Here is a 17,186-nt window from a genome sequence, read left to right on the forward strand (position 1 = left end):
TAGGTACAGTATAGTGAATTACTTTGAGGTATGGGTTGATGATATGCCTGATGTGTAAGGGATGAAGCATTTGGCCTTAACCCTTTTACCCCCAAAGGACGTACTGGTACGTTTCACAAAAGCCATCCCTTTACCCCCGTGGACGTAAAGGTACGTCCTCGCAAAAAATGCTATAAGATTCTATTTTTTCATATTTTTAATATTTTTTTGAGAAAATTCAGGCATTTTCCAAGAGAATGAGACCAACCTGACCTCTCTATGACAAAAATTAAGGCTGTTAGAGCAATTTGAAAAAAATATACTGCAAGATGTGCTGGGAAAAAATAACCCCCTGGGGGTTAAGGGTTGGAAATTTCCAAATAGCCTGGGGGTTAAAGGGTTAATAGACTGCATTGTTGGTGTTGATACCCTGGCTTCTTGAGCTATAGGGATCTACTTAAAGGATGGTTTTAAGACAGTCATAGCCATATTTATTGGGGTTGGTCCTGGTGTTACAGATATATAAAAAATGACAGCACAACGGAAAAGTGAGTCCTTGGTGGAGTTCCTTGGGGGTTAAGGGTTGGAAATTTCCAAATAGCCTAGGGGTAAAAGATTTAATAATCCATTCTTCTTTTTTTAACACAAGCCTGGAATTTGTATACAGTGAGCCCTCGTTTATCGCGGTAGATAGGTTCCAGACCCGACCGCGATAGGTGAAAATCCGCGAAGTAGTGACACCATATTTACGTATTTATTTAACATGTATATTCAGACTTTTAAAACCTTCCCTTGTACGTAGTACTGTTAACAAACTACCCTTTAATGTACAGAACACTTAATGCATGTACTACAGTACCCTAAACTAAAACAGGCACAAATATTAAAGGTGATTTTATATCATGCGTTTCCTAAACACGCCAAAAAGCACGATAAAAAATGGCAACCACTGTTTTGTTTACGTTTATTTCTGATCATAATGAAGAAACAAACGCATTTACACATCTGTGTATAGGTTAGTTTTTGCATCGATTATATTGATTATTCAGTACAGTATGTTGATTTTGTTATTACTAATGTTTTACTTAATTTTTCTTAAGACTTCCAAATGAAATGTTTTTCTTTATGACGCCGCCTGAAACGACGGCGTCATAAAGTACGCTCAGTAAACAAACGAAGGCATTTAACGCGCATGATGAAAGTGATCAATAATGATATTACAGTAAAAGTTTTTAGAAAATGTTATTACAAATATTATTTACCGTATCTATATAAAATCATACATAAGTAGCAAAGCAGGAAAACATTTTAAGAGAGAGAGAGAGAGAGAGAGAGAGAGTTGTCTTACGTACGTAAATGTAAATTTTAAACAAAAAAAATAGCCCCATTTCATGTAAAATAGGTTATTACAAATATTTTACTTTATCATATTACAGTAGTCTGTATAATACTGTAAAGTTCAGTACAGTATGTTGTTGTTATAGTTGTGACAATGAAATTCTCACGAAAGAAAAAACACGGCATTCATTACAACAGCTGATTCTCTCTCTCTCTCTCTCTCTCTCTCTCTCTCTCTCTCTCTCTCTCTCTCGTGTTATACAATACTTACATATAGATGAAGAAACTAAAATTAGTTTTCTTAGTGTCAATTAAATACGAAACGAAAAAATTATGCCGACTTTACATCCATTTCAATCGTTGCTAAAAATACGGCATCCGATTTCATCAGCAAACCACTATTTTTTGGGAAACATCATTTTGTTCTAGAAAATTTCTTCTCTTTAAATAGTTAATTGCACATTAAGAAAGCGTGTACTTTTGTTTTTAAATTTCGGGTGCGTTTTAAAAACTGAGTATTGTTGACTTCTTTTTGTTTTACTTTTGGCTGTGATTAGATCAGCTGACGTCTAGCTTCCGCTCTTGAGAGTGTACGGATACACTAACAAAGTATACTAACAAAGTATCGTTTATACCATTTCTTAACTTATTCAAACCGTCTACAGTATACAGTTGATATTACATAAGCACCAATGTGTCATAACCTATAAAATTTTTTTGTTTATTACATTTAAAACAACACACACACACACACGCACTCTCTCTCTCTCTCTCTCTCTCTCTCTCGGCTACTTTTCACTACCTCCCATTCCTTACCCCTCTCTATCTCTCTAACAAATGATATCTTTGTTGCTCCTCAAAGTTTCATTTATATTGAAATCAATCATGATTCAATTTTCCTTACATCGCGGTATTTTCGAAATTTCCGGAAAATCCGCGATATATGTACAGTATATACATGCGTTATGAAAAAAATCCGCGATGGTCGAACCGCAAAGTAGCGAGGGCTCACTTTAAAGGTGAAAGTCATCTGGTAATTGATTTTTAGCTGAAAATAGTCATCTTTGGGCCTAAAAATTGACAGTTATGACGTGAGTTTAGAAGGGAAGGTAAGATCGACTGGCTTTTTACCTCTTCCCTTGGGTGCAGCAGTTACTCTGGTATGTGCTTGACCGGACGATAGATGCATTTGAGCCACATGATCAAGCAACGTTTCTTAGCAATAAGTTTGTTCAAAATTATCTCCCTTATCCTCCTGGATGAAGGGGAGGATAGACAAATGTATGCACCAGTGTTCTCATATGACCGTACATTTATGCAACATATCCTAACTTGATTAACATAGTTCATCTATATTGTTTTAATATTCTTCTTTCCTTAATATTTGTTCATGTTAACTTCATTAAAATGATTCATCTTTTCACATTCACAGTACAGGATGGTACGTTCTGTGAAGATCTGGATGCAAAGGATGGTCAGAGTTATGAAAAATCTTTTGCAGCATGCATAAAGAACTAACAGAACAACAGTGCCAGAAATTAATACCTGTACACGTTTTAGTTCACGTTTTTGTTTTCCTCTGACATTCCCTTTTTCACATCTGTTTTCCTTTGTTTTGGAAAGAATTTCATCACGTCAAAGAGGCAAAGACAATCAAAACATCTCGCTAACTTACAGAATATATTTGCCCCTTACTGAACAGCCTCTACGTCATTTATAATGCTTCAATAAGGCTAAAATCACTGACTAAACCTATATAGGTATAGATTCTTCCTTGACCATCTACCAGTCCATAGTAGGGACTTAGCCAAACATTTACCTCATTTTCATGTCCAAGTCATTATTCTTTCCTTAATATTTGTTCAGGTGAATGCTCGAGTGCTTGGACGAGGATTAAAACTGGTAGGCGAGAATGACCATGAATGGGAGGTAAATCAGTTGTTGTTTGCGGATGATACTGTACTGGTAGCAGACACAGAAGAGAAGCTTGACCGACTAGTGACAGAATTTGGAAGGGTGTGTGAGAGAAGGAAGTTGAGAGTTAATGTGGGTAAGAGTAAGGTTATGAGATGTACGAGAAGGGAAGGTGGTGCAAGGTTGAATGTCATGTTGAATGGAGAGTTACTTGAGGAGGTGGATCAGTTTAAGTACTTGGGGTCTTCCTTGATCTACCAGTCCATAGTAGGGACTTAGCCAAACATTTACCTCATTTTCATGTCCAAGTCATTATGAGGCTAATATGAATCATCACTTTTACTCCTATTCAGTACCAAAGTTCTTTGGCATTTCCCAGGAATGTAAATCTGCCAGTTGGCTACATGACTTCCTCCCTCTTAAGGATAAGTTTCCTATTAAAGAATGAGGGCTTGTATTTGTGTAGGAACAAATCACAAATTTTTAGAATAAAAAGTGTTTTTCCAAACTACAATACATAGACCCAAGTCCTCTTAAGTTACATATCCTGGCTCAACCACACTACAAGTCCTTGTCTTTAAAGTTCAAATAGCTACTCATTGTGCTTGGGGAGGGGCTTTCCTGCCACCAGCCTGTAATTACTGATTCCCTGTTATAAATTCTAATAGCCGAGTTCCATGGTGTGAGCTGGGTGGCTGGTCTACTCCCGCTACCTCCCTCCGCTAACTGGCAGAGGGTAGTTACACCTCCAAAAAGCCTTAATAGCTAGTTTCCGCTATTGCCGAAGTAATACTCCTATGTAGAGAGTTCCAGGTTTGTATAGTTAGGAAAAATACAATTTACTTTAAATTTGTTTTTTTTTTTTTGTCAGGCAGAACTAGGAGAGTAAAATAACAACAGTGCGTCCGCGGCAGAGGTAGCCCTCTCGAGCACAGTTTTCTATATCGGCCCGATTTCTATACGACGTTTTAGAAAACTGGTTGCAGAGGGGGCTGCTCTGCTGCGGCAAAAGATAGAAATAATTTAATTATGGTAATTATCAAATTTTTCAAAATTCTTTATTGATGTTTTCCATGTCTTCTTTATGTGACAATTTGACTAAACTTTACCTTGAATTGTGCCATCAAAATTTAGATATACATTAATTCTATTAAAAAAAAAAATATTTTTTCATGAAAGTCTTTAAAAAAATCACTGCTTGTTTATTTCAAGTCAAAATTCCTCTAAAAATTTCAGTCAAAAATCCTCTATAAAAATTTCAGTCAAAAATCCTCTAAAAATTTCTGTCAAAAATCCTCTAATAAAATTTCAGTCAAAAATCATCATAAAAAATTCTGTAAAAAATCCTAATAAAAAAATTGTCAAAATCTCTCTTTAAAAAATTCAGTCAAAAATCCTCAGAAAAAATTACTTTGCCATTTTATTTCAAATCTAAATTCCTCCTTATAGTCATAGCAAGCCTTATTTTACATAATAATTCAGAAAAATTGACATTTTTACATGATCATAATATTCTTCTAAGAGAAGTCAAGGATCCTAAATCAAGCTTTGCAGTCTGCGTTTAGGTGGACGCTACCGGCAGTGTCACGCAATAGGACGTAACCCCAAAAGTAAAACGTGTACGGGGGAATTTGGGAGCTTCCCCAATGGCTGGCCGTTCCGGTGCTGTTGCTGCCCGTCGTCCGGAAATGGCAGATTTCGACTGATAGGGTGGAACAGTATGGCATCTTAGGTCAGCTTAATAATAATAGTACAGGTTGTAGGCGATTATGATACATTTAATTATGACCCACAAGGCTGGCGCGCGTAGCACATTTCGCTACCTCATTGCAAGAGGGTCGTAACTCCAAATTTGCTAGTTTTGAGTTATATGGTGTACAAGATTGCCGAATTGATTCTGCATCTTTTGGTAAAAGAGTCGTAAATCTAGGTGAATTAGCGGCCGAGAGATGGCACTAAGAAGATTTGTGAAACATGATCAAATTCATAGGACTTAGCAACTTTCAAATGCGTCTCCTGAAAAATCAGGAATTTGGAGTTACGACCCTCTTGCAATGAGGTAGCGATTTGTGTACTGCTTGCCAGAACAAAGGATCATTGAGGTAATCTTTATTTGGAGCGGAGCGAGCCACGGCGGAGTGAAATCCATTTCAGTTATGTCATATAAACTATAGGTAATTATGATACAGTACTTTAATAGCTACCCAACCGGTTGGCGTACACAGCACATCTATGTACCGCTTGCCAGAATACAGGAGCAGTGAGATGTTAATTGCAAGCAAAACTACCCACGGCGAAGCAAAATCCATTTGAGTGGTGGCAAATTGCACAGCCTTCTCTTTAGCCAGTTTTCTAAATCGTCGTATAGAAATCGGGCCGATATAGAAAACTGCTTGAGAGAGGCACCTCTGCCGCAGTCACTCTGTTGGTGTTGCTTCGTCCTGTTAGTTTTACATAAAAAAAAAAAAAAACATTTTTTTTTCTGTTCATTTTCTTGGATTTATGTTTTATTCTGCTGTTGTCTTCCGCACATACCTAGTTTTCCTTTGCCACCACCCATAATCCTGATTCCCACCTTGGGTCCCCCATTAGTGTAGGGGTATGTAGGGCTTTGGTAATCGGAAAACAATGGCTTTATGGAAGGTAACAACATAACAAAACAACACAAGAAGACCAAAGAAAAAAATAGTTTTTCATGTTTATTACTAATAAACATTATTGCGTTGCTCATTTATTCTGGCATTTTGTTACATGGTTTTGCTGTCACTATCAAAGTACTGTATTATGACTACCTATAATCTATTTACAGACGCCAAATGTTTTTGCTCTGCCGTGGCTCGATTCGCTCGCAAATAAACAGAATCTCATCACTCCTCTGTTTAACCCTTTTACCCCCAGGCTATTTGGAACTTTCCAACCCTTAACCCCCAGGCGTTTTTTTTTTTTTCATTTTCAAGCACATTTTGCAATATTTATTTTTTAAATTGCTCTAACAGCCTTAATTTTCATCATAGAGAGGTCGGGTTGGTCTCATTCTTTTGGAAAATGCCTGAAGTTTCGCATAAAGTTATCAAAAATATGCAAAAAAAAAATGTAAATAGCAGTTTTTTGCAAGGACGTACCACTACGTCCATGGGGGTAAAGGGATGAGTTTTGTGAAACGTACCAGTACGTCCTTTGGGGGTAAAAGGGTTAAGCAAGAGGTAAATGAATGCGCTGCACACGCCGGCCGTGTAATCATTATCTAACGTATCATAATTCCATAACTCCTGTATTATTATTATCAAGCTGATCTAGGATGCCTTATTGTCCTACCCTATCAGTCGGAGTCTGGTGTTTCCGTTTGACGGTCAGCAACAGCACCGGAACGGCCAGCCGTTGGGGAAGCCCCATGTTGCACCATGCGTCTTATAGTTTCGGGTTTACGGACTTTTGCGTGACAGTGCTGGTAGTGTCAGTCTGAACGTATACCCCCAGGTTTAACACACTTAGGACACTTGACTTCTCTTGGAAGAACAACGTGGTTATGTAAAAATGTCAATGTTTCTGAATTATGTGAAATAAGGCTTGTAGTACTCAAATGTCAGCCATGACTGTAACGAGGAATTTTTTTATTTGAAATAAACTGGTAAAGTTATTTTTCTATGAGGATTTTTTAGTGAATTTTTTAACAGTCAGTTTAAACCCCTCATAAATGTCGGCCATGACTGAAATGAGTTTATTTGAAATAAACTGAAGTGTATTTTTAATGATGGAAATGAAAACGCTCTAAAACAGGTGATTAAATCATATCTGAATTTTGATTGACCAATACGAGGTGAGGCTTAGTCAAATCTTGATACTGAAAAACATCAAACAACAACTTAGAAAAATGACATACTGTATTTACTGTAATTTCATTATTTTATCTGTTATTATGCATTTGCACATTATAAGGATGAGTCTCCTATTATAATGTTGGAAGGTTGTGTTATTTATAGGAACAAATCTTTTAAGTTGCACTATTCACCTTAACCACCCCACAAGGCTTCCTGCAGCCAGGTCTGTTAAACTCATTGAAAGCTTAATGGCCATTCTAGCTTAGCTTAAATCATACTCATATTAGGTTAGGAAAAATACAAATGATTAATAGATTTTTTATTTTTCATCTTAATTGGTTATTAAATTTTTTATAAATGTAATATCCTCTTGATTTCATATGGAAATACTGTACCTTACTTCTGTTAAACAATTAGTATCTACCCTGAATATTAATAAAATAAGAGATTAATTTTTATTTATTGTAGGTATGCATTGCCAGTTCAAAACTAATTTATATTTTTCTTCCGTAGATTGGCGAAGGGCGTCGAGAACGCCCGAATCAGGATTTATATTTTCTCATCCTTTAATACATGTCTTCAGAACTGGAAGTCATTGAATTTGTTAACAAGGTACAGTAATTGATGACAGGCGGTGAACGCAGGCGAGTAGCATCAACTGTCGAGAGCTTTTCACGTTTGTCTTCGACTTCACTTAGTACAGACGCATGATTTAAAGGTTTAAAGGTCGCTCATGAATGGCAGAGGCAAGGAACAGTGACATTGCCCTAGCAATCAGGACAATGCCCTAGAGACTGACCATATTATATGATCAGCGCCCAAGCCTCCTCTCCACCCAAGCTAGGACCAGGGAGGACCAGGCAGTGGCTATGATGACTCAGCAGATAGACCTATAGGCTCCCCCAAACCCCCCAACCTTAGCTCACAAGGATGGTAAGGTTGCAGACCCTAATGGCACTAACGAGTCTGAGCGGGACTCGAACCCCCCACTGGCAAACACCAGGCAGATACGTTACCAATCAGGCCACAGCAATCGTCCCTTTGTGCCAATTGTAGGTTTGTAGATGTTTATATTGACCAGTCTTTTGAGTGTCGTATTTGTATAATAGTGGGTAGGTAGGTGGGATGGCCAAGGCACCAGCCACCCATTGAGGTACAGTACTACGTACTGCTAAAGAGCGATCGAGTCCTTTGACTGGCCAGATAGTACAGTAATAACATTGGACCCCCATCTGGTTATGGCTCATTTTCCTTTGCCTACACATACTGTACACTAACAGTCTGGCCTATTCTGTACACATTATCCTTTTTCCTTTACCACCTGACAACACCATTGATTGCCGTACCCTATAGAAGGGTAAGAAACACGTATATTGATATGCAGATGGCTAACAATGAGGCTTGGACTTCCTAGGGTGTACCAGGTAGTCCCTCTATGACTTTAAGGGAGCTGGTAGCTCACCCACTGTTTTCCCGGTACCAGTGTCTCCTGTGATAGAGGAGGTAGGTGAGGTGACCCCATTGGTTATTCTCCATTATCCGTTCTGTGAGGGTTCTGCGTTGCTTAACCCTTTCGCCCCCAAAGGACGTACCGGTACTTCTTGTAAAACACTGTTATTTACATGTTTTTGATAACGTTATGATTAACTTCAGGCATTTTCCAAATGAATGAGACCAACCTTACCTCTCTATGACAAAAATTAAGGCTGTTAGAGCAATTTAAAAAAAATATATAGCAAAATGTGCTTGAAATTTAACCTTCCCTTGGGGTTAAAAGGGTTAAGCACTGGTAGAGCCAAGAAGGAGCTGTCAAGGAACACGATCTCTTATGGCTTCTTAATATTATCTGTAAATCGTACACCTCAATTTCTGAGTGTTGAGGTACCAGCTAAGACCAGGGCTCAAGAAGTCATGGTCATAGACCCCACCTTGCCTTTAAAGAGGAATCTCCCAGTCAGCCAGGTGTTGAAAGCTGGGGTATGCAAATGCTAAAAAACCTTCACGGTCTTCTGCCAACAAGTGTATGGCCACAAATATGTCACTTTTGTGCTTGGCTGCTCATGTAGTTGCATAGCCAGCCCATCTCTCACACGGAACTGGAAGCATATTATCTATGGTAATTATTATTACTATCCAAGCTACAACCCTAGTTGGAAAAGCAAGATGCTATAAGCCCAGGGGCTCCAACAGGGAAAAATAGCCCAGTGAGGAAAGGAAATAAGGAAATAAATAAATGAAGAGAACAAATTAACAATAAATCATTCTAAAATAAGTAACAACGTCAAAACAAACATGTCATATATAAACTATTAACAAAATCAAAAACAAATATGTCATAAATAAACTATAAAAAGACTCATGTCCGCCTGGTCAACAAAAAAGCATTTGCTCCAACTTTGAACTTTTGAAGTTCTACTGATTCAATCACCCGATTAGGAAGATGGAAGTCTGGAATGAAAGGTAAAATGACGGGCTCTTCTCCATGTTTTCTTTCCCGTCTCTTGGGGGGACGAAGTGATCAAATTATCACTTGATGAAGCTGACTTGATGCCTGTAAGTTTACACTTCTGAGCACCATTCTTTAGATTCAAGAGATCCTCCTTAGGCAAGGGGGAAGATAGTGGAATATACACCAACCCAATTATCATACAGCAAGTATACTGTATTATTCTGGACCCCAATCTCCTTAGGGGAAAAGTATCCCTCCTTTGACTGCCTACTTATCTTGTACAGTATATTCATCCACATGATGCAGACTGACATTTCCAGGGAAGATAAAGGAATAACCAGTTTGGTTTTAGGGTGAATTTCAACCAACCAATCCTTGAATCTCCTTATTTTAAAGATTGCTAAAGAAATTTCCTCAGGTTCTTATAGCTAGGAAAAATACAAATTACTTTTAAAAACTTCATATAAATTTCTTTTTTACTCATATTTCAGTAGAATCTAATATGCTCTGCAGTGGATAACAGGTGGACATTTAGTTGTGATTTGAAATAAATTTTTGGGGATACCAGAGTACTCCGTTTATTTTTTCTAATTTACTTTTTTATGCCTTTAAAGTAACGAATATTTTTTTTTAAGAATATAAGGGACTATGGAGACCTTAGATTACTTTTTCTTAGCTTTGCATAATGGAAGAAATTAGTTCATGATTTCGATTTACTTTAGAAAATAGGTTTTGTAACTGGTTTTGTACATGTTAAATGAAATTTGACTTGAATGATGCATGCTAATCTGTTAAATCTTCCCCTACAGAGGTTTACCATGCAGAGGTGTTCTTCAGAGTTTGATTTGAAGATGATAAACAAGAGGATAAGAAAGGACTTTTCTTCTATTTGGTCGCAAATCGCCAACGTTGATTCGTTACAAAAGCTGTTTTTGGTGAGTACAGTAGTTTAAATGATAAACTTCACTGTCATTTATTTAACCTTTTTTTTTTTTTTACACACTACTACAAAGAAATTTAATTCTTCGCTATCATCCCATTGTCCTCTGATGGTTCGAATGTCAAGTGATTCGTCAGTAGTCAAAAAGCCCACGAGTTGTCTTCTTCAATGACTCTCTTATCCGCAGTAGTCTGATTTCTAATGTCTCCCTTTACAGTTTTTCTCCCTTAACTTGGATTTCATATTTTGTTTAGTCTTTATTGCATCAGGTCATTTTTTTTTCATACTTTGAATCAAAACTTTATTTAGTAGTCGTAATTTGAATATTTTATTATTTCAAAACTTTTAGTAGTCAACTTTTTGCCATCGAAAATGTTTAGTATTTTTTAGTTGTCGACTGTTGGACCCAGTATTGTTGGATTTTATCCGGTTTGAATTTTTTGGTCTTTGTAATTGATTTCTGATTTTATACAGAAGTCTTTAAACATTTATTAGTCGTATATTTTTTTCTGACCTTGTAAAATCATTGTTATTGTTTTAGTTTGTTTTGCCTGAAATAAAAAAACTCCATATTTTTTTTAGTTTTCTGTTTTAAACAGGGTTGTTCTTAACCTTGGAGTTTTAGTTTTCTGTTTTAAACTTATTTTTTTAGTTTTCTGTTTCAAACAGGGTTGTTTCCTAACCTTGGAGTTTTAGTTTTCAGTTTCAAACTTATTTTTTTAGTTTTTTGTTTTAAACAGGGTTGTTTCCTAACCTTGGAGTTTTAGTTTTCTGTTTTAAAATTTTTTTTTTTTAGTTTTCTGTTTTAAACAGGGTTGTTTCCTCACCTTGGAGTTTTATTTTTTTAGTTTTCTGTTTTAAACAGGGTTGTTTCCTAACCTTGGAGTTTTAGTTTTCTGTTTTAAACAGGGTTGTTTTTTGTTTTAAACAGGGTTGTTTCCTAACCTTGGAGTTTTAGTTTTCTGTTTTAAAATTTTTTTTTTTTAGTTTTCGGTTTTAAACAGGGTTGTTTCCTAACCTTGGAGTTTTATTTTTTTAGTTTTCTGTTTTAAACAGGGTTGTTTCCTAACCTTGGAGTTTTAGTTTTCTGTTTTAAACAGGGTTGTTTCCTAACCTTGGAGTTTTAGTTTTCTGTTTTAAACAGGGTTGTTTCCTAACCTTGGAGTTTTAGTTTTCTGTTTTAAACAGGGTTGTTTCCTAACCTTGGAGTTTTATTTTTCTGTTGAGTTTTAGTTTTCTGTTTTAAATAGGGTTGTTTCCTAAACAGGTTTGTTTCCTAACCTTGGAGTTTTAGTTTTCTATTTTTCTGTTGAGTTTTAGTTTTCTGTTTTAAATAGGGTTGTTTCCTAAACAGGTTTGTTTCCTAACCTTGGAGTTTTAGTTTTCTATTTTTCTGTTGAGTTTTAGTTTTCTGTTTTAAATAGGGTTGTTTCCTAAACAGGTTTGTTTCCTAACCTTGGAGTTTTAGTTTTCTGTTTTAAATAGGGTTGTTTCCTAAACAGGTTTGTTTCCTAACCTTGGAGTTTTAGTTTTCTGTTTTAAATAGGGTTGTTTCCTAAACAGGTTTGTTTCCTAACCTTGGAGTTTTAGTTTTCTATTTTTCTGTTGAGTTGTTGAGTTTTAGTTTTCTGTTTTAAATAGGGTTGTTTCCTAAACAGGTTTGTTTCCTAACCTTGGAGTTTTAGTTTTCTGTTTTAAATAGGGTTGTTTCCTAAACAGGTTTGTTTCCTAACCTTGGAGTTTTAGTTTTCTGTTTTAAACAGGGTTGTTTCCTAACCTTGGAGTTTATTTTTCAGTTTAGTTTTTGTTTTCCTAACCTTAAACTTGTTTTAGTTGTTTTCTGTCTGTTTCAACTTGTTTTAGTGTTCAGTTTTCAAGAAGTTGGTTTTCCTAACCTTGAATTTGTTTTAGTTTTCTGTTCGTTTTAGTACCTTGTTTTAGTTGTTCATCAGAAAAGTTGTTTTCTGTTTTATTTTTTAGATTGTTTTACCATGGTTTAGTTTTCTGTTTTATAAACGGGTTTGTTAATTGTTTTACCATGGTCTAGTTTTCTGTTTTATAAACGGGTTTGTTAATTTGTGTTTTACCATGGTTTAGTTTTGTTTTATAAACGGGTTTGTTTAACCTTGGAGTTTTAAAAACATGTTTTAGTTCTCTGTTTACCATGGTTTATTTTCTGTTTTATAAACGGGTTTGTTTTTTACCATGGTTTAGTTTTCTGTTTTATAAACGGGTTTGTTAATTGTTTTACCATGGTTTAGTTTTCTGTTTTATAAACGGGTTTGTTAATTTGTGTTTTACCATGGTTTAGTTTTGTTTTATAAACGGGTTTGTTTAACCTTGGAGTTTTAAAAACATGTTTTAGTTCTCTGTTTACCATGGTTTATTTTCTGTTTTATAAACGGGTTTGTTTTTTACCATGGTTTAGTTTTCTGTTTTATAAACGGGTTTGTTTTTTTACCATGGTTCAGTTTTCGGTTTTATAAACGGGTTTGTTTTTTTACCATGGTTCAGTTTTCTGTTTCATAAACGGGTTTGTTTAACCTTGGAGTTACACTCCATGTTTTAGTTCTCTGTTTTAAAAAGTTTTCTGTTTTAAAAACATGTTTTAGTTTTCTGTTTTAAACAGATTAGTTTCCCAACCTTGGGAGTTTTAGTTTTCTGTTTTAAACAGAGAACTTTGTTACCTTTTACTTGTTTTAGTTGTTTTCTGTCTGTTTTACCTTGAGTTTTCTGTTTTAAACATTAACCAGAATTAAATTGTTTTACCTTGAATATTTAGTATTCCAGTTTTACACTTTGTTTTCGTTCGTTAATTTCTATTCTACCTTTCTTTGTTCTGGTTTTCCCAGATTCACTTTTTAGTTTTCCTTTTTGAAAAGTGAGTTTTTTTGGTTTTCCACGTAACAGTTTTGTCTTAGTAGTTTTTTTTTTTTTTATTTTGGTATTCCAGTTTTACAGATTTTGTAGTTAATTTCTGTTTAGAAAGATTTTTAGTATTCTTGATTTCTCTGTTTTACCTTGAAAAGTTGTGGTTTTTCCAGCTATTTGGTCCGCGAAATCAAAGCTTGTATCTTGGTTTAACGGTTTTATTCTGGCTTTTTTATTTTTTTATCAGTTTTGTAACATGAAAAAAAATTTCATGTTTGATATTTTTCATCATACTAATATATTTTTGTTCAGGCATAAAAATGATTATCAAACTATCTTCAGCTGCTTTAAAGAAATTACTTTTTACAGACGTTTTGCAAGACCCTCGGTTATCAGGACAAATTGTTAGTAACTTTAATTGATTTTTTGGTAATGTTAAAGGGATTATTATTACAATTTCAGAAGTGTTTAACTACAGAAGCAATGATTTATGAATGTTAAATAAATTACCATTACAGTACAAATGATATGTTATGATGGTACATGTTATGATGCAACTGAAGCCTTATTATTATTACTATCCACGCTACAACCCTAATTGGAAAAGCAAGATGCCATAAGCCCAGGGGCTCCAATAGGGAAAAATAGCCCAGTGAGGAAAGGAAATAAGGAAACAAATAAATGAAGAGAGCAAATTAACAATAAATCATTCTAAAGAAAGTAATGTCAAAAGAGATGTCATATATAAACTATAAAAAGACTCATGTCCGCCTGGTCAACAAAAAAGCATTTGCTCCAACTTTGTAACAGCTGGAATAAAACTTCTAATCCGATTAGGAAGATCATTCCACAACTTGGTAACAGCTGCAATAAAACTTCGAGTTATTTTTGGGGTTTTCTTTAATGTCGTTTCTTCTCTTCCAGGTGGTTCCTGTTGATGAGCTTCACTGCTTTGCCAGGTGCCTTGTAGTGGAATGAAGTCTTCTGCCGTTTTTTTTTTTTTCTTCCCGAAGAAGCCTTCCTGTTAAAGGTGGTAAGTTATATATTAGTTGACACACAAAAATCCTGGATGTAAGTTAATAAAGAAAATTAAAATAATCTGTTTTTCTTAGCCATAAAAACCAGAGTTCTTTATAAAACCACCTTTTAGCCAGACAAAATTGCCAATAATATATTTCAAGAGTCCCTCAACTAACTTAACTAAACAAACCAGTTTTGGATGACAATGAGAGGGGCAAACATAAGAGATACTTCTCTCTGTTCATCATATAGCCCAGTCCCACTACACTGCCACAAAGGTTTAGCAGCAGAAGTAGACAAGGCACTTGAAACTTTACCTTGATCTTGAAAGTCGATCAGTGAAATGGTGAAGATGCAACTGGGAAGAGATATCACCTGGTCGTACTATCATGGAGTGTGTGTTAACCCTTTTACCCCCAAAGGACGTACTGGTACATTTCACAAAACTCATCCCTTTACCCCCGTGGACGTACCGGTACGTCCTTGCAAAAAAATGCTATAAATTTTTTTTTTTTCATATTTTTGATAATTTTTTGAGAAAATTCAGACATTTTCCAAGAGAATGAGACCAACCTGATCTCTCTATGACAAAAATTAAGGCTGTTAGAGCAATTTAAAAAAAATATACTGCAAAATGTGGTGGGGAAAAAATAACCCCTTGGGGGTCAAGGGTTGGAAATTTCCAAAGAGCCTGGGGGTAAAAGGGTTAAGTTCCCAGAGAGGGGCAAGGCCCAAGCACCTTTCCAGAAACAGAAAGACACTGAAGGAAATCATCCTTCTGCTTCACACACTGAAGCAGTAAAACTTCAGACGGTGCGCATCAACGTCCAAGGATTGCCAACCTCCTTAGGATTATGTTGCTGACGTCACACTGCCACATGATGATTATTACTAGCTAAGCTATAACCGTAGTTGGAAAAGAAAGATGTTATAAGCCCAAGGACTCCGAGGAAAAATAACCCAGCGAGAAAAGAAAATAAGGAAATAAATAATATGACAAGTAATAAACTATTAAAATATTTTAAAAACGGTAACATCAAAACATATTTCATATATAAACTAGAAAAAGACTTACGTCAGCCTGTTCAGCATGAGCGAGGGATAAGACAGAAAATATGAATACTTTATACAGGTGAAAGAATGTAGTTATTGGCAGGTTGCACAGGAAACTACCACACATCCTACACTTATCAATAAACCACTGAACATTAATCCTTCCTTCTAAATACAATATCCTTAACAGAAAAGATTTAATAGGCATTTCCAGCTTCACAAACTAGGAATTAATATAAAATTTGATTAATAGCATTACTAGGAATAAGCCAAAACAAAATTTTAGAGGCAGTGTATACAATCTGATTAATAGCAATAATGGGGACTGTCCAAAATAAAATTAGAGGGACACTGTGACTGGTGAAGTCATTTAACAGGTGTTGAATATTCAAATCACATTAAAAAATATACTATTTGATGAATAGTAGAATAAGGGACTAGCCATAAAAGAGAAACTTTTACAAAAAATTGTTTCTGGGGCGACCCGTGACGGCCGGTGAAAGAAGTCCTTCTTTACACTTTTCTAATATAAATCTTCCAAATATACTAGAGAAAGATAAAAGCATGGAATGCAGAGGTTACTAACCTCGCGCGAGCACCTTGTGGGTGTCATGTATACAACAGGGGCATGTGAAAACCACTATTCACAGGCTGTCTTCCATTTAGATAATTCCTCCATCAAAGGGAAGGGCCGTAACAGGCCCTAGAGAACACAGTTGGCCCACGCCACCGACACCTACCACGCGTGCCTTCTAGGTCATCCTTCTGTTTTGGACTTGCCTGCATAGTCGTATTTTTTTTTGTGCTCTCGGTGCTTTCAAGTGTTTGTCGTTAATTCATCATGACTGACGCTGCTAATAGATAGATAGTTGATGCTGGTCCTAAAGAATGCGAGGCAATCAAGCATACTTGTGCACCTTGAGGTGGGAAAACAAAGGCCTTGGTCCAAAAAGAAGAAAAGAAGGGTGCACTTCCATTCCGACTGGAAGTGAGTGAAGAGACGACCTTGTCTGGCATCCTGGCTGATGCCAAAGACACACCGAGGAAAAGAGATCCTCGGTACTCTATGAAGAGGCAGACGACCTTGTCTGGCATCCTGGCCGATGCCAAAGACACACCGAGGAAAAGAGATCCTCGGTACTCTATGAAGAGGCAGACGACCTTGTCTGGCATCCTGGCCGATGCCAAAGACACACCGAGGAAAAGAGATCCTCGGTACTCTATGAAGAGGCAGACGACCTTGTCTGGCATCCTGGCCGATGCCAAAGACACACCGAGGAAAAGAGATCCTCGGTACTCTATGAAGAGGCAGACGACCTTGTCTGGCATCCTGGCCGATGCCAAAGACACACCGAGGAAAAGAGATCCTCGGTACTCTATGAAGAGGCAGACGACCTTGTCTGGCATCCTGGCCGATGCCAAAGACACACCGAGGAAAAGAGATCCTCGGTACTCTATGAAGAGGCAGACGACCTTGTCTGGCATCCTGGCCGATGCCAAAGACACACCGAGGAAAAGAGATCCTCGGTACTCTATGAAGAGGCAGACGACCTTGTCTGGCATCCTGGCCGATGCCAAAGACACACCGAGGAAAAGAGATCCTCGGTACTCTATGAAGAGGCAGACGACCTTGTCTGGCATCCTGGCCGATGCCAAAGACACACCGAGGAAAAGAGATCCTCGGTACTCTATGAAGAGGCAGACGACCTTGCCTGGCATCCTGGCCGATGCCAAAGACACACCGAGGAAAAGAGATCCTCGGTACTCTATGAAGAGGCAGACGACCTTGCCTGGCATCCTGGCC

At 36.7% G+C, this 17,186-nt stretch overlaps 1 protein-coding gene across 9 annotated transcripts in view; it reads right to left on the reverse strand.

Annotated features, from left to right (window-relative positions):
* Nucleotides 1–14,260: 14,260 nt before the first annotated feature.
* Nucleotides 14,261–17,186, reverse strand: part of LOC137652539 (uncharacterized) — a 316,341-nt gene continuing 313,415 nt past the window's right edge. For all 9 annotated transcript variants that reach the window (XR_011046354.1, XR_011046357.1, XR_011046351.1 and 6 more), the window contains one exon: nt 14,261–14,330. The gene's annotated coding sequence lies outside the window, so the exon portion shown is untranslated. The remainder of the gene's footprint in view (nt 14,331–17,186) is intronic.

This window comes from Palaemon carinicauda, chromosome 13 (assembly GCF_036898095.1).
Source record: "Palaemon carinicauda isolate YSFRI2023 chromosome 13, ASM3689809v2, whole genome shotgun sequence".
In the NCBI taxonomy this organism is placed as follows: domain Eukaryota; kingdom Metazoa; phylum Arthropoda; class Malacostraca; order Decapoda; family Palaemonidae; genus Palaemon; species Palaemon carinicauda.